Source organism: Rhinolophus sinicus, chromosome 3 (genome assembly GCF_057876585.1).
Source record: "Rhinolophus sinicus isolate RSI-liver-muscle chromosome 3, RSI-T2T, whole genome shotgun sequence".
In the NCBI taxonomy this organism is placed as follows: Eukaryota; Metazoa; Chordata; class Mammalia; order Chiroptera; family Rhinolophidae; genus Rhinolophus; species Rhinolophus sinicus.
In genome coordinates this window covers 142,790,068-142,815,170 of record NC_142503.1, presented here as the reverse complement: position 1 = coordinate 142,815,170, position 25,103 = coordinate 142,790,068, and the positions used below count along the sequence as shown (strand labels likewise).

The 25,103-nt window shown below is 42.2% G+C and overlaps 1 protein-coding gene across 19 annotated transcripts in view; it reads right to left on the bottom strand.

Annotated features, from left to right (window-relative positions):
* Nucleotides 1-25,103, bottom strand: part of SEMA6D (semaphorin 6D) — a 559,989-nt gene that overhangs the window by 31,677 nt on the left and 503,209 nt on the right. The window contains exon 1 of one of the 19 annotated variants that reach the window (XM_019730710.3): nucleotides 24,029-24,774. The exons of 17 other annotated variants lie outside the window; for them this stretch is intronic. The gene's annotated coding sequence lies outside the window, so the exon portion shown is untranslated. Of the gene's footprint in view, nucleotides 1-24,028; nucleotides 24,775-25,103 lie in introns of those variants that run through there. One more of the 19 variants, XM_019730701.3, reaches the window with a different exon arrangement.

Below are 25,103 nucleotides of genomic sequence, written 5' to 3'. Positions count from 1 at the left end.
ACTGTATAGAGGAGGAGTTAAAGAACTGCCCGGGGTTAGGCTGTTAATAAGGTTCTGGACCATCTGTCTCCAGGTCCACTGCTCTATCGCCCCAATGGCTAACCTCAGAGAGGCTCAAAATAGACTTGTATAGACTAAAATAAAAACTGGGTTCCACCGTGACATCCAGAATGATCGTACAAATATGAGGCCCAAGCATGTGAGAACAGCATTGGGATGCCTCTCAGCGCTCCACTCTCTGGGTGTATGGAGTCACCTCGTTCCAAAACTAACTGGCTTCTCCTGCCCCTCTGCCTTTGCATGTGCTGTGCCCACCATCTGGAATGCCCTACTGGTCATTTCCTCTTCCTTTACCTGGCCAATTCCTGATCAGAAATCACTTCCCACCAGGATGTCCCCTCTTTTCCTCCTTTGGCCACCAAAAACTTGGGCTCACTTTTATGAGAGCACTTACCAAAAAGTATTACATTTCCTGACTTTCTCAACTTCCTCTCCCCTCCCCCAGCCCCACAGTGAGATTTACTTGAGTGCAGGGACTTTATCCCTTATGTCCATAAATAAATTTCTGAAAAAGGGGTTGGGACACAGGTTTTTAATAGTTATTTGTTGAATGCATTGTTCCATGCAACCCTGTCCCTTATTAGGAAAAAAAAAAAATGTTGAAAAATCTCTGAAGAGCACTTTTCCCACTGCTGGTGAATTGGACAGGTCACCCTTGGTCTGCAGCAGTGAAGACAGACACACACCAACATAAACGTATGCAGCAGTGTGTGGACGGCATTAGCTCTTAGAGCTGCCGATCTCACAGCAAGACTTGGGCTTCCACTCATTTTGCAGGTGGTGGGATGGACATATAGGACTGACAAATGCTCCAGTGCTATTCTCTGGCCCATTTCCTACAATGATCAGTGCCTTGGAGCTGGGACCCCAAATTCTATCCTAGTCACTGGAAGCATTCTGGGGAGGTATAGAAAAGTGTTGCTTTTAAGGCATGTAAACAGGCTGAACATTGTTGAAAAGAATGAGAGAAATTAGCTTAACTACCTTTGGAGGGAAAAGTGTGGCTGATTTTTCTTTCATCACCTACCCTTGTTATAGACTTGCAGCTCCTTGATAAAAAGAAAGGATTATAAACCAGGGAAGGTGGAGGATTTGGGGTCATTTGCATAAAGGACACAGGGATAAAGTGGGGTAACAACCAGAGAAAGCAAAGAACTCTACCAGGACTTGGAGAAAAAAAACACAGAGGGACTTCTGGGTTTCTTCCCAAGTGGTTGTGTCTATACGAAGCTAGGGAGAGAGGGAGAACTGCCTCTTTCATGTTGCTCATGCTGAAGGTCCCAGGGCACTTTCAAGGTATCAAAAACTCAAGAAAAGGCAGCTATTAATACAGGCACAACCTTCAACCCAATGGGTGTGGGGTGCACTGCTCAGAGGTGCTCTAATCAAAAGTCCCCAGGCCATAGGCTCTATCTCAGGTCAGTCGGTTATACCTACTCTGCTTACTGTGTCTTTCTGCAGCATCCGACCTGCCCAATGGAGAGGAAGAAATAGAGGCCACCGAGAAGGATCAGCGGGATCCTGAAGCAAGGGCACCACTTGCATGTGGCTTCCCACACACTGTCACCTCTTCTGAGGTGAGATAAGGGAGCAGCGCTGCTGACTACCTCAGCATGGTTTTTCAGAGGGACAAGTGAGAAAATCTGACTAAAAATACTTTGTAAATTGTAAAGGTGCTATACAAGTGTGAAGTAGTATTATCAGTGCTTTATTTAGCTGCAGTTTGCATCAGCACGGTATACTGAAATCGCTTGTGCTTTTGCTCAAATAAATATTACCATTCCTATTTATATGGGTGCACCTACTCTGCAAGCCTTCTGCCCTTGGCTCCTGCTATGTTCTGGACCTGGTACATCTTCCTTGCTTCTCTAACTGGCAAGTTCCTAATCGGCCCTTAGAACCCATCACCAGTTTGAGCCCCTTTCCATCTCTTGCCCTAGTCTTCTTTCACGACACTCCATCCATTTCGACTATGGATTTACCATAGTGGGTGGCACTGGCCATCTATTTGCTTGTCTTTCTGATTAGACTCTGAGTTCCCTGAAGGCAGGATCTATGACGTATTAGTAGATATAAGTTTATGTGCCAATGCATGAAATGTATCCTGTGTCTGCTTCACTGAGAGAACAGAGTTTGCTCCACTAAGAGAGCAGAGTGGTAACACATTCACTTTTGTTATCGTGTGACACACCTGGAGTTATGTGTAATATGCACATAGTGGAGACTGTAAAAGTCGTGATGGTACTGATCACAACAAGCCATGGCTGAACGCTCATCGAGCACTAGGCACCGGGTTAAGTAGCACAAGGAAGCTGGTGCTACTTTTCCAAATGTGCAGATGAGGAAATAAAGAGGTAATCTACCTTCAGTCAGAAAACTACCTAAGTATCTAGGCTGAAGTCAGCTTGACTCCCACGTCTGTGGTCTCAATCACGGCACCAGAAAAAGACAATGCTGAAGAAACGGAAAGGAGAGGAGAAAAAGGAGTTTGTAATTTATTAAGATGAGAATACTGTCACATTTTTAGCTTGATTTTATCATTGGTATTTTAAGATGCAAACAGCACTGTTTTCCTCCACATCCCTTCTGCCAGTATAATGACCTAGCAGGTAATTGTCTCAGACAAATAAACAAATAAGGTTTCTATAAAAGAATGAAATAGGAGGAATTGCATGCAGGAAGTGAGCTAAGATCCTGCCTCCGTAGGTCTTGGGAGTTGGTTTCCACCTCTTCCTTCAACCTCCACCTTTGAAGTGGCGAGAGACCTCATTTCTACCATCCTTGACCCAATATCAAAGCCTTTATTTCCAGGGATGACAGAGCACGGTGCAGCAGAGACCCTCCCCCAAGTAAGGGAACCTCCTTGCTCAAGTGCTCTTGTATGGAAACAAAATGCGGGTGGAAGGCCTGATGGTCTCCTTTGGCTCCTATGTCATTCAGAGTTAGAGACAGGCTTCTACTGGAGTGGATGTGAGGGGGAGCATTTAAGGGAGGTAAGTCTCCACCTCTGGGAGGCTTGTCTACTTTTCTTACTTTCTATCTTCAGTGACCAATAAGAGAACAGTAAAGGGTGAGGTTCTCATCCACACACTATCGCAACCCCACGGAATGGCTGGAAATGCAGTGTCAATGTATGAAACCCAAGGAAGGAGCCATAGGGTAATGGCTCATCTGTTCACCATGTCTGAGAATAAACACCCTCATAGAATCCAGTGAGGAAACAGGGTTTAAGAATATCCTGGCTCCACCACCCATTAGCTATTTGACCTTGGAACAACTACTTCACCTTGCATCCGTTAAAAATAGAGAATAATTAGACTTATTTTAAAGGGTTGTTGTGAGGGTTATAGACTTAATACACAGATAACCCTTAAAACAGTGCCTGGCAACTAGGTGCAGTAAATGTTAGCTATTATTATAGTTGTTGCTGTTATTATTAGGGTCGCTCTGCTTTCTCTCTGCTGTGTCCCCTGCCCTGTGATAATCTAATCTTTTCTGAAGACCTCCTCTGGTGATTTCAGTATCATCTTCTATGTTCCAAATTCCCTTTTGTAATACTCTTTGGAAGACTGGACAAAGAAGCTGCCTTCAAACAATTTCCTTGTTCTGGCAGTAGTAATCGGTTACCTAAATCAACCACTTAGCAATCAGGTGAGATTCTCATAAATGTGGCTGTCAGCACATTAGAAGCTAAGCATTTTGCCAGTGTAAGTCTACCAAATACATTATTCTTCTTGCGATACATCACACACTCAGGCCCGCCTCTAATATCTATCTTACTAGAAAAGAGCCATGGCACAGATGATTAAAAGCCCTGACACCTGACTTGTTGGGGAAGGCTGGGGGGCGGGAGGTTGGGGTGGGGTAAAGGGAACACGACTAGATTCCCAGTAGCGGAAAAATCAGCCCAAGAGACACTGAACTGAATTCCTTGTTGTGGGAAAGGTGAATAAGGGCAATGGAGCACTCATTCCTGGAGTATTCCAAAAGCAGGGGTAGAGGTCACAACATCTTCCCGTCCATGGTGTTTCAAGAAGCTAGACTTTCAGTCTCTCAAAGGGCTAGACATATGGTATGGCAGTTTAAAATCATGGTCCCCAAATATTTTCCTACTGTTCCCATTTACAAGTGGATATACATATCCTCCCCTTGTATCTGGAATATGAGTGCTTGATTAATAGACTGTGGCGGAAGTGATGTTTCAGTTTCAGAGCCCAGAATTTAATAAATGGGCAACTTGTTGAACCCAGCCACTACAGCAGGAGGAAGCCCAAGCTGCTTGTGGAGAAGCCTCAGTGAAAAGGCCCATGTGGAGAGGGACTCAGGCCGTGGCTCTGGACTCCAGCTGAGCCCCGGGCAGACAGGGAGCACCTAATGGCCCCCATGTTAGTGGGACATCTTACAAGCGGATTCTACAGCCGCTAGTTGAGCCATACCAGTTGACACTACGTGGAGCAGAGACCAGTCTCTCTGCTGAGCTCTGCCCAAATTGTAGACGCGTGAGTTAAATGATTTTTTTTTTAAACATTCGATTTGGGGATGGTTTCTAATGCAACTAGATAAATTGATATACTCCATGTTTTGGGGAGAATACTTTCCTGAATCCTTTCAGGTATTCTATCCAGAAATATTGCTTTCTTCGCTCTCTCCTCTTAGGCCAGCTGAAGACTAAAATTATCTGTCAGAGCTGGAGGTATTGCAGAAACACAGGAAACCTTTGGTCAGAATGCAGATGCTATGACAATTCCCCAACAACAGTCTTCAGATTGTCTTTCTATGTGTTGTACAGTACAGAACTTGTCCCTAAAAATTACCATTCTCTTAATATCAGGCTTCTTCTTATTAATCATAGAAATACAAATTATATCAATGAAGCACAACTTTACACTAGTCAAATTAGCGGGCTTTTTTTTTTTTTTTTTAAAGGGTATTTAATGTTGGTAAAGTTAGGGCAAAATCAATATATTGCCCATGGCAGGATAAATGAGTATAACGATTTGGAAAATAATTTTGCAACGTGTAGCACACACGCTCCTATCCATGCTCATTAACAACATGAACCTTGACTCAGGAATTTGACTTCTCATAATGTATCTAAGCAAATAATCTAAAGTACGAAGGGGAAAAAAGGAACTTTGTTAGCGAAAGATGCTTATTGTAGACTTATTTATCCTGGGGAAAAAACTGGAAGCAGGTTAAAGTTCTAAACATAGAGAAGCGGTTAAAATAAAAGTAAATTACGCCAGCCTCGTGGAATGTGATGCAGCCATTAAGATGATAATAATGAAGAGCAACAATTCTCAGCTTATGATGTAATTTAACTAAGTGGGGAAAAAATCAGAATATAAAACTATTTTCCCACTGATTACAACTTTATCAAAACAGACACACATAGGAAAATATTAAAAGGGACCAGATAAAGACAAAATGAGTCATTTTATGTAACAGTTTATATTAGTTTTTTTCCCCCCTTTAAAAACAAAACTTGGTATTTTTTAAATATTTAAGAAAGGAAGGATAGAGAGATGATCCTTTAAAAAAAAAAATCACTCTCCAACCCAATTAAGCTGAACATTTTCTTAGTGTTGACAGTTGTTGCCCTTCTGTTGAACACAACCAAGAACTAATACTTGGATCCTATGGAATATGTTTTTTGAAATATATAACTTACTTAAGATGGTAACTTCCTAGAGAATAAGTCTTTTATCATTTTATGTCATATTTATACTCTAGATGTTCAGTAAGACAAAACAGAGATAATCTAGAATTGCAGTTAAATTAGCATATTATAATTTTGGTTTTTCTCATCTCCCCTTCCAACCTCCTACTTTTTCCTTCACGAGCTTCTAAAATATAAAGTGCTAAAATGAAACCAGCAACAATTTCTATTTTGAGAGTGAACTTTAATCCGATTTTCACAAAGATTCATGCCAATTCAAAATCACTGCTGTTCTCTTGGTGCTAGTAATATAGTGATTGCCTTTTGCATTAAAAGTTAAGCACTACATTCACAAAGGAGAAAGAAAACCTGGCTTAGCCTTCTCAGTGGTCAATGTACACCAGCAAAAGCAAATGGAAAACTGACTGCAATTGTATACTTGGATATTTAAAGCCATAACCCTTTTTTACCCCAGTTGTTCAAATATTGGCATTAAGGTCTACTTTCTCTACTCTAAAAACATACACAGAAAAATGGAGAAGAAAAACCTGGTTTGGTCAAATCCCAAACTTCATCGAAAAGCCCTGTGAGTGCTGTGGCAGGGAGTAAGGGTGCTTTCTCTGCCAGCCTTCTTGCTCTTTGTTGGAGTCATCTCCCTACTTCACCAGGATCCAAATAAGCATCAATCTAAGGTGTTAGTAAACTTTTATTTGAATGTGTAGCAAGACATTAAATACATGTTTTCATACACTAATTTCCAGGTGAAACTCTTTACATTTTACCTTAAAGATAAATGGCTGCTGGAAGGAACACTGAATCTATTTCAGAATTTTAGTCACATTGAGCCATTTTTCTTAGTCATAAAATAAATGCCAAGTAATTCTGCAATTCTCCCTTTAGTAGTTAGAGCAACAAGAAGTCAGACTTCAGCTCTCTGTGGCCCTTTTCAAGTCAGCCCACTCAATGCTAATACAAACGTAAACATGTCAGTCAATCAACCATTAGGGCTGAAGAAATACCTTGGGAGCTAAAATGTAAACTCCTATTTGCTTCCAAGGCTTCTAAAGCTAAGCAACCTACTGCACATAATAAAACAGGCAGAAGTCAAGATGTTCTACTCCAGGATAAAATAAAATTAAATAAGCTTAAATTAAATTAAATTAAATTAAGTAAATAAACAAACCCCTACACTGAGTACCTTTTAGGAGGCCCGAAGACATGATACTTTTAGCTCTTCAAAGCAGAAAAAAATTACCATTCTCTTTCTCTCTCACACACATACACATACAATCTAACGTATTTGAGTTGTTTAAAAGAATCTACATTAACACCTTTTGATCAGTGTCAAAGTGAAAACTGCTTAATATTTAAGTGATGAAATCTGTAGCACTAAGCATCATGGCTTTGATCTTAATTGGCTCCTGGTACTGGGACTTACACTGGAATTGTTTGTCGGCTTTTAACACCACAGAAAGTCCCCATCTCTTTTGCTCAAACAGGCTGACAACATGCTTGTCAAGTGGAAAGGCCCACTTAATGATGCAAATGTTTAGGTAAATGATTACAGACACTTGGAGCAGCAAATTCTCTTGTGATCTAAAATTTGCTCAAGTAGAAGGTAGGTGGCTTCAGGCAGAACTGAAGGTGTATCTACAAATGATGGTTACTGAATCTCAGTTAATTTAGAGTGGTTTTTCTTTGAAATCTCTTTATTCATTGCAGTTTGCTGGTGACCTCAACTTGATAGACAAACAAACATGATTTGTATCTGACGTCTATGCTCACCATTAAACAGCTAGAAGGTTTCACTCGGAATTGTAACAGTGCTCTCAGAGGTATCAGAATGCCTGAACCAGACAAGATCTTGCTTTTCACACCAAGTAAATGCAGATTCATGGGTGGTACCGCTTCTTTACGCATTGGAGAGCCTGGATCTCTGTAGAACCAGATATTTGGGCCACAATGAAGACAGTGGCGCTTTGCCTAAAAGTTAACACTGAAATATCAGACTACATGGAATACACCCCGAGCTGGCATTCACTTGGTATCACATTGTGGGGTGTTTTAATCGGGTAGTGCCCAAGCCAGAGGGCTGACTAAATACTCTGATTATCATCTTGCAATATACAAAACTTCTAGGATTATAAATTAGAGAATTTTCAAGGATGTTAAAATTTGTATATTCGATTTTTAAGGCCTTGGATATAGATTTTTTTTTTTTAAGTGTGGCGAAAGTACTCAATTGAGTTAAGCCTCCCCTGGGACATTAGCATAAAATCTATAGAGAGCAAAGAATAGATCCAAACGAAATGAGCAGAATAATGCCAATGCTCCATCAATTTGATTTTATGTTGTAAAAGCACCAAACAGCATGTTTATGTAGGCCTAAGTCTAGAGGTCATAGGTTTCAACTACACAGCTCAACTTCTCAAGAATCCTGATTTCAACTTTTTTCCTTTTGATCCCATAATCCCCACGTCCTAATTTTGAGTTCTGAGAGTACAGTCACCACAGTTATCACCCAAATCCAGGCCTGACATCGTTTTACTCTGATGTCTTACTGTCTTGAAGTGTGAAGATTACCAGCAGTGACTCTGAAGACTGTGTCTATTCTGCCTTAGTTTATAACAGAGATAACAAGGCCCAGGGAAATTAGGCGGTTTGAGTATTAATATAGTGGGAACTTAGAGCCAGGGTCTGTGACTCTCTCCAACTCCTGTCTGTCTTCTCAGATCAACATAGAATAAACACCACTGAGGAAAAGGAGCCATCAGAACAGACTCCACAATTTGCAGGGGCCAATGCAAACTGAAAATGTAGGGCCGCTTATTCAAAAATTATTAAAAATTTCAAGATGTAGATGCTACAGCAGAGCATTCTAGGCACACATCCAAGTGTGACAGCACAGGTTAACATGCCCACGAAACTGACCCTCAGTGCGGTTATTTCAATACTTACTAGGCTTTCACTCTTTGAAGGCAAAGGGAGAGACTGGCTCTTTGAATACTGACAATGCTCAAAAATTATCCGCTGGCTGGATACATGAATGAGTAAGTGAATGAGTGAAGGAATGCACCTAGAAAGCTACTATTAAGACCCAGGGTCAGGTCGAGTTAACACAGTAAGTCACCACGAGTACTTGGTCCATTATTTAAGTGTCACAATTCACAATCTGAAAATACTTCAGAACATAATAAACTCTCCCAGCCCCAACACAAATAAGTTGCCAGAACCATGGCCTAAACCTGAATGGCAGTGTGTACCTGTGGTAGCATTACTGTGCTTTTATGTGCTCAAGAAATGCCAACGTCTTACCAGAACTGTTTTGTATTTTTTTTGTCTCTTTCTGCATTTAGAAGTAGCCATCCAGATGTTTAATGGAACCTATCCATATGCAAACTCTACAAGCCCTTCAGTTATGAATATTTCATTCATTGCCAGGCATCCTTAATTTGAAAACAATAGTAATAATAACAAAAGTACTACAATTTGAGTTTTTATGTCAGATACAATGTTAAGTGCTTTGCATATATTTCCTCCCGAAGAAAAACATCATGACATCTCTGTGGGTACATATATTATCCTAACTTTTTCATAAAGAAAAAAGGCTCCAAGAGATTGAGCGGCAGAATCAAAATTTGGCCTTAGGACCATTTGGACTCCTGGAGACTAATAGTTATCTGGAAGGAATATAGTGTAGGCTGGATATACAGAGAACACACTGCAAGGGTTGTTGCTTATCTTTAAGGAGTGCGACTTTTATTTGCTAAGGCCTGAGTGAAGTTTCACTTTGGTGAACAAAAATACAACCATAAAACACTGAACGTAGAAATTTCCGATACTGAAAATCTAGGTGGTTAATTTTACAGCTTACTGCAAATGCAGATCAGTTGTACAAAGACAGGTACAAAGTTGAACAAAGACAGCACCTCCTCACCCACATTTTATGGGGTCTCAGGACTGATTTATTGCCTTACTCTACCAGGAAAAGAGGTGGAACAGTCCAGAGTGAAGGAAGAACCCAGCTAAGATTACATTCAGGGAGCCTGCAATGTATTTAATTAAGGGACAAGAAAGAAAATAAGTGCGTAAATTTCCTCTGTAGATACAGGATTTACAATATGTAACCAAAGTACATTAAACTTTTACTTCAGAGCTTCAGGAATTAATGGTTTTCTTTCTGAAGAAGGAACCATGAGAAAATGTAAATTTATAGTCATGAAATGTCTCAGAGTTGAAGAGAATACAGTTAGCATTTCTGTCTCTACCTATCAAGAGATAAAAGTGCCTTCATAATTATGGCTTATATTTATTATGATATTTCATAGTGTTAATCTGGCAGAGGGATCTTATTTCTCATTTAGAACAAGATACAGGAAAAAAATGAAGAAAAAATATGGAAGCATAATGAAGGCATTCATTTGATACATTCTGTCCACTTTCTTGTAGCATTGTCCTCCAATGTCGCATCTTTTATATTTTTTAATTGCCTAATTAAATGAAAATTGGGTTCTAGGTATGCAAAATTTTCGAATAGTGGCAGAAAAATATTTCTGGCCAAACACCACAGTTTTATAGCTTGAGTGCATTCATGAATGTGTTTATGTAATATACACTGTATGTACATAATATGCATATATAACAATGTATAAATACAAACACTTTGTAATAAAATGTTGATTTTGTTCCTGTATCTATTGGTGAGTTTCTTTCATGGAAGTCAATTGTGGTGGTGCTGGTGGTGGTCCCACCCCCCTGCCCAGAACTGCATTAGGCTTCGGGCATGAGCAGGTGTCATGATTCCATCCATAGAGACGTAGGGGAAGTCTGTTCCTAGGAAAGGTTTCTTAGAAGACTTGGTCTCTTGATATGTTCGATTCTCATCTGGAATGTGCCAGTCTTAATGAGAACATGAAAAGAGCCACCCGAGGAGAGACTGACAGGCTAAGAGCAGAGAACATAGAAAGCATGCGAATCTTTGATGACATTGTTGAGCCGAAGAACTAACCCACCCTGGAGCCACCCCATCTTAGGACTTCTTATTATGTGACTTAATAATACGTCCTCATTGTTTAAGCAATTTTGAGTTGCGTTTTCTGTGTTTGTAGCCAAACCCTACATGACGGAACAGCTATTGTGTTTTAAGAACTATGCTGGCCAATTTTACTCATTCACTCTAATTAATTTCACATCTCTTTATTATAAGAACTGTTCTCTCCATTTAACAGAAAAAGAAACTAAGATTCTTAGAGAAACTAATTTCTTGCATCTAGTTAGCAGACAGGGCAGGATTCCAATCGAAGTCAGTCTGACTTCGAAAGTTATCATTTAAAAATCTCTGTATGTGGTCATGTATACAAGGTCAGACAATTAAGTTCGCGAACTCATCCTAGAAAAAGTGCTCCATACCTCATTGCTGAATATCACTACTGTCACCCTCGAAGTACTCCCCTTGGGAAGCTACGCACCGACACCAGTGCCTAGTCCACCCTTCAAAGCAATTTTGGAACTCTTTTTCTGGAATGGCCATCAGAGCTGTCATCGTACTAAACCTTGATGTCCTGAATGTCATCAAAATGTCTTCCTTTCAATATTTCCTTTATCTTCAGGTAGAGAAAGAAGTCATTGGGGACCAGATCAGGTGAGTAGGGAGGGTGTTCCACTACAGTTATTTGTTTACTGGCTAAAAACTCCCTTACAGACAGTGCCATGTGAGCTGGAGCATTGTTGTGATGCAAGAGCCATGAATTGTTGGCGAAAAGTTCAAGCTGTCTAACTTTTCACGCAGCCCTTTCAGCACTTCCAAATAGTAAACTTGGTTAACCGTTCAGTTGGTATAAATTCATAATGAATAATCCCTCTGATATCAAAAAAGGTTAGCAACATCATTGCAACCCGTTCGCAAACGTAATTGTCAAACCTCATAAGTTGGTGGTATTGAATTTTTAATATATATCAACACTTACATACCTACAGTGCAGGTGTTACCATTTATCTCATATTTGACTCTGATAAAATGTTAAAAATAGTGGGGCATAATTGAGGGAATATGCAACAAAACAAAGAGAAAAGTAATCATTACCAAATTTCCTTATCCATTGTGAGTTACTTATTTTCCTTCTTGTAGGTCAGATAATTCAAAACTCTATTTTTGTGGCTGAGACATCATGCTGGATAACAACTGCATTAAAAACTTGTCAACTTGTACAGAGTAATGAGTAAGTGTTTTAAGGGAGATATGTCTCTAAAGAAAATACTGAATCATAGATGACAAATATAGGGGCTACCACGCACCCTCCCTTTTTCATAGGAGAATTTGCTAATCAATCAAGGCATTCTTTTTCTCCCTGACCTTGGACGTGCTCCCACAAATCTCTACAACACAAACTTCAGCAGTCATTACCAAGCAGTTAGGTTTGGCTTTCTACTTTGAAACTCATTTGCCCTGTCTGTCCTACACACAAGTTCAGTGGGGGTTGGCTCTTCGGGGATATAACTGAAAATTACAGGGAAATTGTGCAACGGTAGTGTATCAACCCCCGAGAGCCGAATGAGGTGCAATTACTGCTAACTGAAAATATTATCTATCCGTGTCTGAAAATTCAGTCTAAAAACTATATTAGCAGCAGTGAAGTTTAAGTGATCCCAAAAGAAAAGGGCAAAGTGTTGTAAAAATGTAAATGGCAATAATAAATTTGAGAAGTTGGACTGTTTTTGTCTGTCTCTTTTTATAGATAGCTATATGCCCATTTGTGAAGTGGATTGATAGTTTTTAAATCACCATTATCTGATCCTACTACCTAGGTAATTAAAATACGAAAATAAATATAGCATTAAGGAATCCTACTACTAAAAAGCCACTTGGAGATCTTCTAGACTCTCTCAGCTGCCCATCCCCACCTTACTTTGTTCTAATGAGAAAACTAAAGCCTGCGAGGCCAGTGCCTATCCATGGATATCAGGTTGCCTAATAGTTGAGCCAGGCTAGGTGTCCAGACTCCCAGCTCTGTCCTCTCATCCCTTTCTGAAACTGCTCTGACAGCCTTGTCAGTGATGGGTGTACATTTTGAACTTTAAAATTACATTAAACCTTACAGGTTAGCTAAGTGTGTGGCAAAGGAAAGAGAGAGACAAGTTCAGAGAGTGAGGGGTAGACTCCGAAAACTTTCTATAGTTCTTTGGAGACCTAGAAGAACACAGGCTCTTGTTTTTCTCATTGACCTCTGAGGGCATCAAGCCCCATGAGCTAGAGGTGGTCTTGGCTGTCAGTGGATGGGGTGGGGTAGGCTTACCTGAGGAAACCCATCCAACTGACCAGCAAAGCCAGAGCCAATGCCAGAGCTAGCAAAGGATGACTGGCTTATCTCCATCACCTTTTGTCAACCAATCTTTGCTGAAACTGGCAGCTCCATTAGAACACCTTCCTATAGTCCTCCAAAATGGTCCCCTGGTCCCCAAAATGCCCCTTCTTTATTCTGGCACCCCATGAAAGACAACTAGATTCAGGGACCCTGTAAGTTCATTAGGTAAGTAATATTCACCCTCACAAGAAAGAAAGGACTATATATATAGTATGCTTAGTACAAAGTAGGACATGAAGATCAGTAAGGTTAATTTTTGTGTTGTTACTACTATAATGATATTTAAAAGCCCCCGACTGATTGTTCTAAAAGTAATAGGGCCCTCCACACCACTTATTTTTTATGATTTTATTGTTTCTTCCACTGATCGAATCGAGGAGGTTCTATAGCAAGTGGTTGAGATTTGGGGCTTTGAAGCCAGACAGAATTAGGTACGAATTCTGACTCTGTCACTGTGTGTTCCTAGCAAGGTACACCAACTGTGGTGGACAGAATAATGTCCACACCCCTCCCCCAAGATGTCCACGCTCTACTTGCTGTAACCTGTGAATATGTTACTTGACATGGCACGTGTGATTAAATAAAGTATCTTAAAATAGGGCAATTTTTCTGGATTCTCTATGTGGGCCCAATGTGTAATCCCAGAGTCCTTAAAAGATGGAAGAGGAAGACATAAGTGTGCAAGAAGGAGATGTGACCATGAAAGCAGAAGTCAGAGTCATGGGCTGGCTGGCTGTGAAGATGGAGGAAGGGACCACGAGCAAAGGAGTGCAGGCAGCCTCTGAAGCTGGAACAGACAAGGAAACGGATTCGCCCTTGAGCCTCCAGAAGGAACAGCCCTGCCAACATGTTGACTGCAGCCCAATGAGCCCTGTGACTTCCAGAACTGTGAGGTGGTAACTCTGTATTGTTCTAGGACTCTTCGTTTGTGGGAATCCTTACAATAGCAATAGGAACGTGATGCTCCTTGAACATTTTTGTCCTCATTGATAAAATGGGAATAAAAAACATATATGGCCCAAAGGGCTGATCTGAGGATTATATAAGAGAATGTAAATGAAAATACTTCAGAACTTGGCAGATTAAGAACTCGATAAATGTTCACTGTCATTAAGCATATAAAATCATCATATAGAGTAGGGATTTATATATTGCTGATTATAATAAACAGTGATTCCATAAGGTGTCATTCATTGTATCATAATAATACCCCCCAACTGAGCAGCACTTATCTGCTTCTCACCAAGCACTTTCACCTCTACTGTCTTATTTGATGCTCATTATAATCGTGACTCCACAGATGAGGAGAACGGGTCTCTGAGGGGACAGTGCTTTCCCTAGGTCACTCAGAGAGTGTGCTGTTGGCCAAAGCTGGAGTGCAGGTCATCTGATTCCAAATACAGTAGGCTCTCAATCTCACCACGCAGCTTACAGAAATACGCACGGAATGCAGAATGTTCATATGAAACAAAAATGATAAGCCAAATGATGATGGTTGTTCATCGCACACCAGACCATTTCCCGTATGACCTCATCCAGGGAAGTGTTCTGCCAGGGCCTCTAGCCTCCGCTCCTCCAAGCGCAGCCCAAGTTCTCTCTCTAATGCATCTAGTCAATTGTGCAAAGCACAAGGGAAAAAATTCCATCCTGACCGCAGCAGGCAATCACCTTATGCCCTGAAGCATGAAGTTTGATTACCCTTATCTCAGTTTATCATTAAATCAAAAAATGTTGCTATGAATACTGGCTCAGGACTCCATTTATGAAATGATATAGGCCAGTCAGCAGAAATAAGTGAGTCCCCTTTTTCTTTCTTAATTTCTGCTCACGGTGAAGATCTTTTGCAAACTGGGGGGGAGAAAAAGCCTCTTTTGCTTTGAGCAGACTTTATCACGTTCTTCACTCTTTCATGAGCTAGCCAGGAACCTTTGACTTGTAACCATTCTCCCGGTGATGCAGGCAAAAGGTTTCTGATCTACTACCCACTGGCCTGCCCACGTGAGCCTTGACGTCTAAAGCCTTATTTGGATGGGAATCTACACTCTGGCTACACTAGAGACTCATTTCTTAAAGTGTGGTCAAGGGACAAAACAGGGCGCAAGTCACTTGTGGTGTTTGTTAAAAATGCAGACTCCTGGGCCCCATTCCAGACCCATAGGTGCTGGGGCTCTGGAAATTTGCGTTTTAACCCTATGTGATTCTGATGAATTTTAAAGTGTGAGGACCACTGGTAGAGATCAAAGAAGTGGGTGATGACAGGGATGGTCTACAAGTGCCTGAATTTCCACAGTACTATTCAGGTTTTCATGAGCCCGGGAGGCCATCAGCAGAGAACACATGCCAATCATCCACCTTGTCCTTCAGCACAGCCGACAATGGCAGTGAGATTTCTGACATTATGAATCTGAAACATCTGACATTCGGGTGAGGGATACGCAACCAGGCGTCACGGTCTGGGGTCAATCTCCAGGCCACTGGACCTCTCCTGCCAAACTCCCCTTTTCAATCTGGCTGAATTTGTGGCAAGTGTAGTGGGGTGGGGGTGGAGGGTAGTTGGTTGTGAAACTGGCTGCCAAGTCTATGTATCAGTTAAAGAGATATGATAAAATCTCACGTGAGAAGACAGCACAGTATAAGGGGGAAATGCATTGGCTCTGGAGCCAGACTGCATTTACTTGTAGTTAACAGACACTGAGATATATACAGCACTCACTACATGCCAAGCACTGTTCTAAGTGCTGTTCAAATATTAATTCATTTATGTCTCACAACAACCCTACCAGGCGGGTCCTTTCATCATCATCCACCTTTTATGTGGTGAAACAGAGGCTCAGAGACGTTGCGTAATTTACTCAAGATCACACAGTTTATCACTTACGCAGCCAGGACACACATCCCGAAAAGCTGGCCGTCAAGTTCATGTTCTTAAGCCGCCTACCACACTGCTTCTCGCGGAGCTCAGTCTCCTGCCCCTAATACTCATTAGCTGTTCGACCCTGGGAAACTTACTTATTTCCCATCCCTCAGCGGCCTCCCTGTGTAAAATGAGGATATTACTAATAACAGTACCCATCTCATACAATGATCAAACGATTTAATATATGCACTTGAAAGAGTGTCAGGCACATAGTCAGCACGGAACAAATGCTGGCTCTTAGCTATTAGTCTTACACTCTCAGGGGCAGTGTGAGGATTAAATGAGATAACATATGTAAAGTGCTAGGCACGGGGCCAGGGCACACGGCGAGCACACAGTAAGTGTTAGCTGTTATTATCAGTCAAGGCGAGCCATGCCAGTTTATTTTAGGTCTTGTCTGGAAGGCAACTGCGCTCTAGGCAGAGGGAGGCAGCATGCCCTTCACTTCAAAAAGTAACTGGGTGGGAGCCAGACTAATTACTAGACTCAACAGGTTCTCTGCTTTAAGTCAGTGGAATGTTCCTGAAAAGTTCCCGATACTAAATTTGTACATGCTTAATCCTTTCCCCCCATTGACCTATTTTATAATTTCTGATTGATCTTTCATTGGCAGTGATTCTTCAGACTTAAGAGTCTTCTCTCAGACTGTCTGTCATATAACTATTAACTTGTAAAGGACTTAAATATACCAAGGAAAATTGAACTACTGGAGCAATTCCTGGCCAAGCAATTGGCTTAATGATTCCCTAATGGGAATGTTTTCATTTTATTTTTCCTTTATTATGTGTTCTACTAAGCATGCTCATACTATAGAGAACTTCCAGTCTTTCTTCCCACAGAGCTTGTCACCTCCACTATTAAATGTAACCATGGGTTGCTCACAACTTATGTTAACTCAAGGGGTTAATGATGGCTTGGAAACCCTCATACCCAAATAGCCTTGCTTGGAGTAGGGATGGGCATGGGGAGAAGGCGGAAGGAGCTGATAAGGTAGGGTGCTGGGGGGGGCCACTGATGGGGGGTGAGTTTATCCTGAAAGCCCAGATTCAGAAAGGGGTGCTGAATCCCCAGGGATTCTGAAGGATGGGGTTTTTAAAAAGGAAGTATTAGTACCTCTCCAAGCTGTTGACGACTACTTTTTCACTCAATTCTGAAAAGGCACTCAATAGCTCCGACCCTATCCCTTGCAGTTTACCAGCCACCATAGGCTATCACTGCAACGTAATGAAAAGTTAAACTCAATTAACACATTTACTGAAATATTTACTGCACGTCTACTATGTGTCACTCACTCTGCTAACTTATAGGGGTGAGTAGGCAGTCCAGCCTCTTGGGGCCTGCAGTCTAGTGAGCACCCAGAGTCCAACTCATCTCATCCTCAGTTTCAACAGATTTCTACTTTCTCTTCCACTTCCTATCTCCACATTCCCTTCTCGCACCACTCCAAATTCCCACATATTATGCAATTTATTCTTTATTATAGAGTTTATGTCTAGAGTCTTTTCGAGTTTAAAAAAAAAAAGATGAAGCTGATGAGGCAGCAATCTTCTAGTTTGGTTCTGCTAAACAACATTGTGAAGAGAAACCCTTCTTGCCAGGTAATCACGCCATGCCTTGCAATGTTCATGTGTGACACTGAACCAGTTGGGAGTTAACATGGGGGTTTTAGTACTGATCACTGAGCTGTTTACTAGTAAATCGTCACAAGACTGATCCCATTCATGCTGATGGCTTAAGCAGCAGGGCCATCTGTGGAATGACCAGAGACACTTAATAAGTATTTGTGGATTGCACGGCAAACTGCCTCTTCACACCTGAAATGCAAGTCTGTCCTAGGTTAGGACTTCACACGTGGGCAACTGACCGAGACCCTCACTCCCACCTCAGGGCCTTTGCTTAAGCTGTTCTCTATGCCTGGAATGCCCTCCCTCTCACCACCTCCTGCACTGTCCACCTGTCCAAATCCTACCTAGTTCAAGGGCCAGCTCAAATATCAGTGGCTCCACAAAGCCTTCTCTGACCACCCTCACCAGAAATAACCTCTTACTCCTCTCAGTTTCCATAGGTCTGTGTGTGTATTTTCTGGCACTTAAAACCTTCTCCATTTTATTTTGGCTATGTGCTTACCTCCGCTTTTCTGTACTACTCAGCAAGACCCTTGAGCTCTGGAACCGTGTCATCTTCCTCTTTGAACCCTCTCCCCACCCTGGCACCTACTTGTGCAGAGCAGACACTTGGTAAAAATTAGCTGGATGCACAAATGGTTACCCCAGCAATGACAAAAACAGAAACAACTGCCACATTCTTTATTCCTTCTTCTTCTGCCTCTCCTCCTCCTCCTTCTGTAGCTTTTAAAAATACATTTAGTAGATCCACCAATTACCCAGGAGAGGTTTGAGGACTTACTGATCAATGTAGACAACTCTGCAGACCAAAAAAGCTTCCAGAGACCCTTAGAACGACAAGAGAGGCCCAGGCCAAGGTCGTTCAGACTCTAGGGGAGTCTGAGTCCCTCGACTGCTCACAACCGGCTCCTGGGGAACGAACGCGTTATTTTCTCAAAGAGCTTCATCTGCTCTGGTTCCTGTGTGCCCGTTCCTCAGCGGAGTAGAAACTCCAGACTTTATTTTTAAATACAGACTCCAATAATAGGTTAAGTAAGTAACTACAGATCCTTCTGAGGCCTTACTATACATGCACCAACATATTGGACTTTTTAAAACCCGTATTTCCTGCCCATAAATACATGGTGAAAACCTTAAATTTCAGCATTATATGTAGTGGTAACGTGTACTTTTTTCCCCTCCCATGGGAATCCTGAATAAAAGAGAATCACAAAAAAATGCTGATGCATGGGTGACAATTTCTCAACAATGTTTTTGATGACTCATAGAGGTAAAAGGATTCTTCCACAACCGTAATGAAGAAAAATGTGTATTACAATCTAATACAGTCAAACTTTCCTCCTGGTGCCACTAATGCTTGCACAGCTACAGCTCTCACTGTCTTCGCTGATGGGGCCCATAAATACTCGTGGGAAATGGGACAAGGGTACATAATGGATCTTCACCTGCCAAGCCCAGGGAAATGAATGTCAATTGCATCCTGATGCAGAAGCAGTTTTTGGTGGAGAGTGATAAATATCGCCATTTGTCGTACGCCACTGTAATTTTGGACAATTTTGGCACCAATTTTGGAGAAAAATGGTGCCAGAAGAGAAGTGTTCCCGGCCACTTGAAGGGTGTGTCATATTTGGCCAACAGGAATAAAAATGAAAGACGACGACAACAATCTGATTTAGTGCAGAGAAAGGTTAAAATTTAAGAGCATACCCATTCTGTTCATATTATTTCATTAAGTATAAAAATTTCCTTCAGAATCTGACTCTTTGATTGAAAAACAAATGTCAGAAATATCAGGGACTCAGAAAATTGCAGAATGGTCCTCACTCCTGGAAACAATTCAGTGCAGTAATGAAAATGTGGGCAGAGAGGTCAGGCAGACCCTGTCCAAATCCTGAAGAAACACCTCCCTGCTGTGTAACTTTAGGAAAATGACTTGACTTCTCAGAAGGCTGATTTTCTTTTTTGATACAGCACTGATGATAGAAGAACCTATCTCATGCAGGTGTTTGGGAGTTATGTGATATAATAAAGATCTGAGTATGGTGCCTAGAATTTAGTAAGCAGACCAACAAGTGGTAGGTATTGTGGTTGCTTCCCTTTATTCCTCTTCATCATCATCATCATCATCATCATCATCGTCATCATCATCATCACTCGAAGGAGACCCAAGTTTTGGCTCCCTGAAGCTGCCTTTTGGGATGTTGATTTTAAGCTGTTCCTTAAGAAACAAAAGACTCAGGAAGAACTTTTGACCCTCCCCCCTTTTCTGCCTAAGAGATTCAGACAGAGAAACCCCTGCTTCAGGAAGGAGATTTTAGGATGTCGCCTAAGCCTAATTTGAATTAAGTATGGTAAATAGGAAGGCTTCAGGAAGGGGCCTGTTGGCTTGACACCCCGTGCCTCATTGTTTCTGTGTTGCCCAGCAAGGATTTGCCTGCCACGAGGTGCATTCCGCTCTTCTCAACTACCTGTAAGTGGCCCATTCTCACTTCTGACACCAAGACCCTGTCCCCCTTCCTTCACTCCTTTGTCCAAAATGTCTTCTATACCCAATGTTGCCTCACTGTGTTTGGAATTTTCACGCCTATTTGAATTCCCCACGCACATGTACTAAAATTTGATTTTCTCCAGTTACTGTCTCTGTTATTTTGATTACTATTAGCCCAGCTAGAAGAACTTAGTGGGTGAAAATTTTTTTTTAGGTCCCACTGCATCATCCTAGCTGTTATGTGACTGATTTCACTTGTAAATAGTCAAAGAAGCAAGAAGAGGATCTCTCCCAGAATGAGACACATCAAACTGCCCTTCTTCCTGTATCCAACTCCAAAAGCAGTACTTCTAATCATGTTTTTGTAAGCTTGGTAACATGACCTAACAAATACAGCCACCTAATTCCTGTCATTCTTGCTTTAATAAGCAATGACTACAGATCTCTTCTTACGTAAAAAGAAGAAAAAAAAGAGATAGAAAGCATTGGATGCTATTAGACCTGGGCCCCATAATCAGGCATATCACATGTTCTTCGTGACAAGTGATGAAGCAGTAACCTGTTTTCTCCAAAGAATTAGAGACAAGGTTTTTTCTGCTTTCAGTCATTTGGATCACAAGCTAAAAGGCTACTTCATGTTTTCCTCTTTTCAATAGACTGAATTCTGAAGGTCTAGGATGAGTGGTGTCTGAATGGCTCCATCTCATTCTATAATTCTGGTGGTTTCATCGTATCAAGACTAGAGAGGCTTTCCTGTGGGTCATGTGAGGTTGGAGCAAGTACCCTTTTAAATGGAACATGCCACTGCAAGCCAGCAGGACCTTCCTGCAGGTGTGCCCCCAGAAATGGATGAAGGGCCCTGTGCAGGTTGCCAAACAATGGAAAGTTCCTGTTCTGGGTGTTAACTTGAGTTACCACAGCCAGACAATGCTGCCAGTGGTGTGGAAGAAAAAAATTGCCAGCTGTGCTGTTCACAGTCGGATGGTTTCTGTGTAGCTCCAAATGGTGATGGAGCCAGCAGCCTGTTGTAGCCAAGGGCAGGATGATGGATGATCTACATACTGTGTCCAAGTAGAGAGAATGGCAGAAGTTCACTTCAGGGTTGTTAAAATGCTAATCTGGGTGAGTTAACAAAAGCTTAATAGAAAAGAGAAGTTTGAGAAATAAGTACACCTCATGTGGTATCTCTATGGACCACCGATTTGATGGCCCTCGGTTACATAAACAGTTGCTTTTCAAAGTAAGAATGGTTCCTAGTTTTCCTGTTGGGAGGAATGGAAGCACCTTCAGTTATCAGCTGCACTACCACTGTTGTCAGGGGCTGAAGAGAAAAAGTCAGCCCGACAACAGCCACCTCAACTAAAAAGGATTATGATATGTTCAGTATAGTTCTATGATTTTTAGTCTCTCTGTGTATCACGTGACTACATCAAAACACACTTTTGCCCAACTGGAAGTTGGCAGCAGTTCACAAAATAAGCAGCAACCTAAGATTCTGGCTTTGGTAGATTGTAACACTGTCTCCATTCACATGAGCCACCAAGAAGAGTGTGAGCTCCCACTCTAATGACACTTTCATTACATGAACTACACTAAATACATTGAATTTATTAGTGTTAAAGGCAGGAGAGCTGGACTACTGTAAATACTTGGTATGGATAATCTTACTTTAAAATCTCTTGAATAAAATAATATGCTCACTCCAAAGGGTATTTACATTTCTTGCCATTCTCTATTTCTTTTCATTCTTAAGTTGAACATACAGAAACATGTTTGCCTCACCTGGTGTTGGAATATTGGTTAGCCTAGCTCCTTGCAAACAATGATACTCAGTAAATACTGAGTGGTTGGCATATCACAAGTGCCTCTTGCTTCTCCTAGAAATGAATCCAGAATATGCAGGTTTAAAGTCTATTAGGTGAAATAAAAGGTAATATTTTATCCTGCAATATGCTAAGGAAGGAGTTCACCTCCTATGGTTACACCAATAATGGTTAGGCATTCAGCCAGTCTCTTAACGCTGCATAAAATGCATCAGAAGGGTGAAAAATGACCCTGTTTCAGATGCATTTTTCACTCCTTGTATCTTAGCGAAATTCACAGGCAAGAACAATGACTAAGCTAATTACCAAGATTCATTATGATGGAGCAGCAAGAAGTAAAGAACTTCTTCAGTTTCAGTAAGTCCTGAACAATTATGGGCATCTTTGTGACTCAAAGCTCTGATTCCTACTTACTTGCCTGTGTGCCTTTCAAACAACAGAAACCACCACACGATGTGGAGGCACACTTACCCTGAGCAGTTACTGGACAGAACCTTCCTGTGCAGCAAGCAGCCAGTGATCTGGAGTCCCCTGGATTTCTAAGTTGCCCTTACTCTAAAGACTAAGAGGTTTACGTCACAGTCATCTTTCAAATCCATCAAACTAGGGGAGACATGAGCAGATGGTGCTATCAGAGGGTACCAAAAAAAAAAAAAAAAAAGGAAATGGGCAGAATGCCCACAAATCTAAATCAAACTCAAGTTAACCAGCTGTTTGGTGATGGGGAAGTCACAATATTCCTGGCATACTGTCCTGCATCACAGAAATGTTTCTCTAAAAAGATTATGTATGTAGCATCCCTAGTAGAAATGAGGACAGGTAGCAATATTCTGCAGGAGCCAATAAGATAGTAGCTGGTTGTTAATCTAACTAAATGAGGCAATGGAAGAAAATGGTCTACTAAACAATGTATTTGGGTAATCTTAGGGTTATTTATTTAACTGTCTTTCCGAGAGCACATTCTAGAGACCCAAATCAAAGCACAGACATTAACTATAAAAAAACGAAACTCAGCTATGACTGAGCTCTAGTTTATTTACCTTCAGATGTTTAAGATCATGGTAATACAGGCCCAAATCTCAGAGCTTATCTGGTAATTTCTATTTATCTAAGCCAGGGTAAATGTTTATGAAATATTTGCCAGCCTGACAAAACATGCCTGTCATTCACTACCTTCAACATGACTACACACAACTTAATTTCCTGAGTTAGATACCTGAGAGAGCTAAGGGATTTTTTTTTTTAACAACATGAATAAACCAGCATCAAAACCTATTGTTTAAACCACCACAAGGATAGTAAAATCCTCACCTTGAGCTGTCTGCGATAAGACTTCTCAATTCTACAAGGAAAAAATACCTTGAAAAAAATTCTCAGAACAAGTATTTCTCCTATTCTGAGACAGACCAATCCAATTTAGAAAAACGTTAAACCTTTTCCTGGGACTTCAGCCTTTAAGTAAACAAAATTATCCACTTTATTGCCCCAAATATCAAGTAGATACTGCAGACTTGAAATTCTTAGCAGCTATAAGTTCTTGGGAAAATTGCCCTGGACACTTCTTTTCCCAAGAAACCGTAAACACTATTGTTATTTTTAAGGGAGAGTAACCCCCTGTAGAGGTGGACATAGGTCCAATTACTGTTTACAAAGTCTATATATCTGCAGTAATGATCTATTGTCCGTTCTGTGTGAAAATCACCCAGCTGAGAGCGGCGAGATACTGGGATGCTGGAACTTGGGTTACTGAATGGTCACCTCAGAACCGGGAGCACTCCCGACTGTCTCTAATGCTGTTAATTAATACCGCTACTTCATTCCGCGTTACTTCCATGGGATTTAGCCTTTCACAAGTTCAGGATTTAAACAATCACCTGAACAGCTCTGGTCCCGACAGTCGACTTAGCAGAAAATTTTCAAACCCAGTTCTTATCCACACCTTCAAGTGCTTTATGACCTTTTATTTCAATCCAAGAGTTAGACACGATAGAGGAAGCTTTAAGCCCTTTTAATTCCCCCAAGGCGGCTGCTGTATCAGTTTCTGCAGACCAGGAACGAATATCGCTGTCAAGACTGGAAATAAAAGTTTCCCTACCTTCCTCCTCACCATCCCCCTGCCAGCGGCTGCCGACGCGAGAGGAGGCTCCCACCCGGCTGCAGGACGCCTCCTGTAGTGGGAGAAGGGGCTCATGCACAATTGACTCTTCCTTGTTTGTTTCCATCCATAATTGATGGGTAGATGAGAACGTAACACATCTCAGCGCCGGGCTCTTGCCGCCTGGCGGAGACCCTGTCCAAGACGCTTCCGTAAATCATTTCCAGCCGGAGAACAAAGCACGGAAAGTTGCGGGGGAGACTGGCCGGGAGGAGAAACCCGGGCGCCGGGTGGGAGATGGGGTGGGCGGCGGGGAGCTCCCGGCCCCAGAGACCGCCCGCGGCGCGCTCCGAAAGCAGGGGGAGACCGAGAGTGGGTAGCACCCGCCCTCTGGGCAGGAGCCCCTGGCGGAGCCAGGAGGGTGGAGGTGGGTGAGTCCCCTGAACCCCCACCACTCGCTGTACTGGGGCCGTCCAACCCCGGGGCGCACTGACAGGTAGCTGTCGTCGGCTGTGAGCTGCTCGGGTCTCGGCGGCTGCGCTACGCCCCTTCTCCAGGCGCAGGCGAGGGCTCGCCCGTCGGTTCCTAGCCGGGCGCGGCGCTGCCCTATCCAGGCGGTCCCAGCGTCCGCTCCGGGGCAGGCGGGCGGAAGGGGGCGGCCGAGCCCGCAGCCCGCTCCTTTGGCCTTGGCTCGGCTCTCTTGCTGGCTGGAGACGCCGTCCCCGACACCAAAGCAGCCTGATAATGTGCGGGGGAGCGCGGAGCTGGCGCTGCCTGGCAAGAAACTTTTACTTGCCCCCTCCTTCTGCTTTTTCTCGGATGGGTTGCACATTTCAGCGGGGCCTCCAAGTCCATGTGCCCTTCCCCCCAACCCCCCAGCTCTGCCAGTTTTGACGGGTCCGACAAACCTCTCCAGCCCCTCTGCGCGTCCCTTGCACCGCAGGCGGGGAAAGCTGATTAGAAAAGAAATCAACTCTCCAGTGACAACGTACACACACACACACACACACACACACACACACACACACACACACGTACGCACACGCCCGCTACGATTCAGGCTCTGAGGATCTGG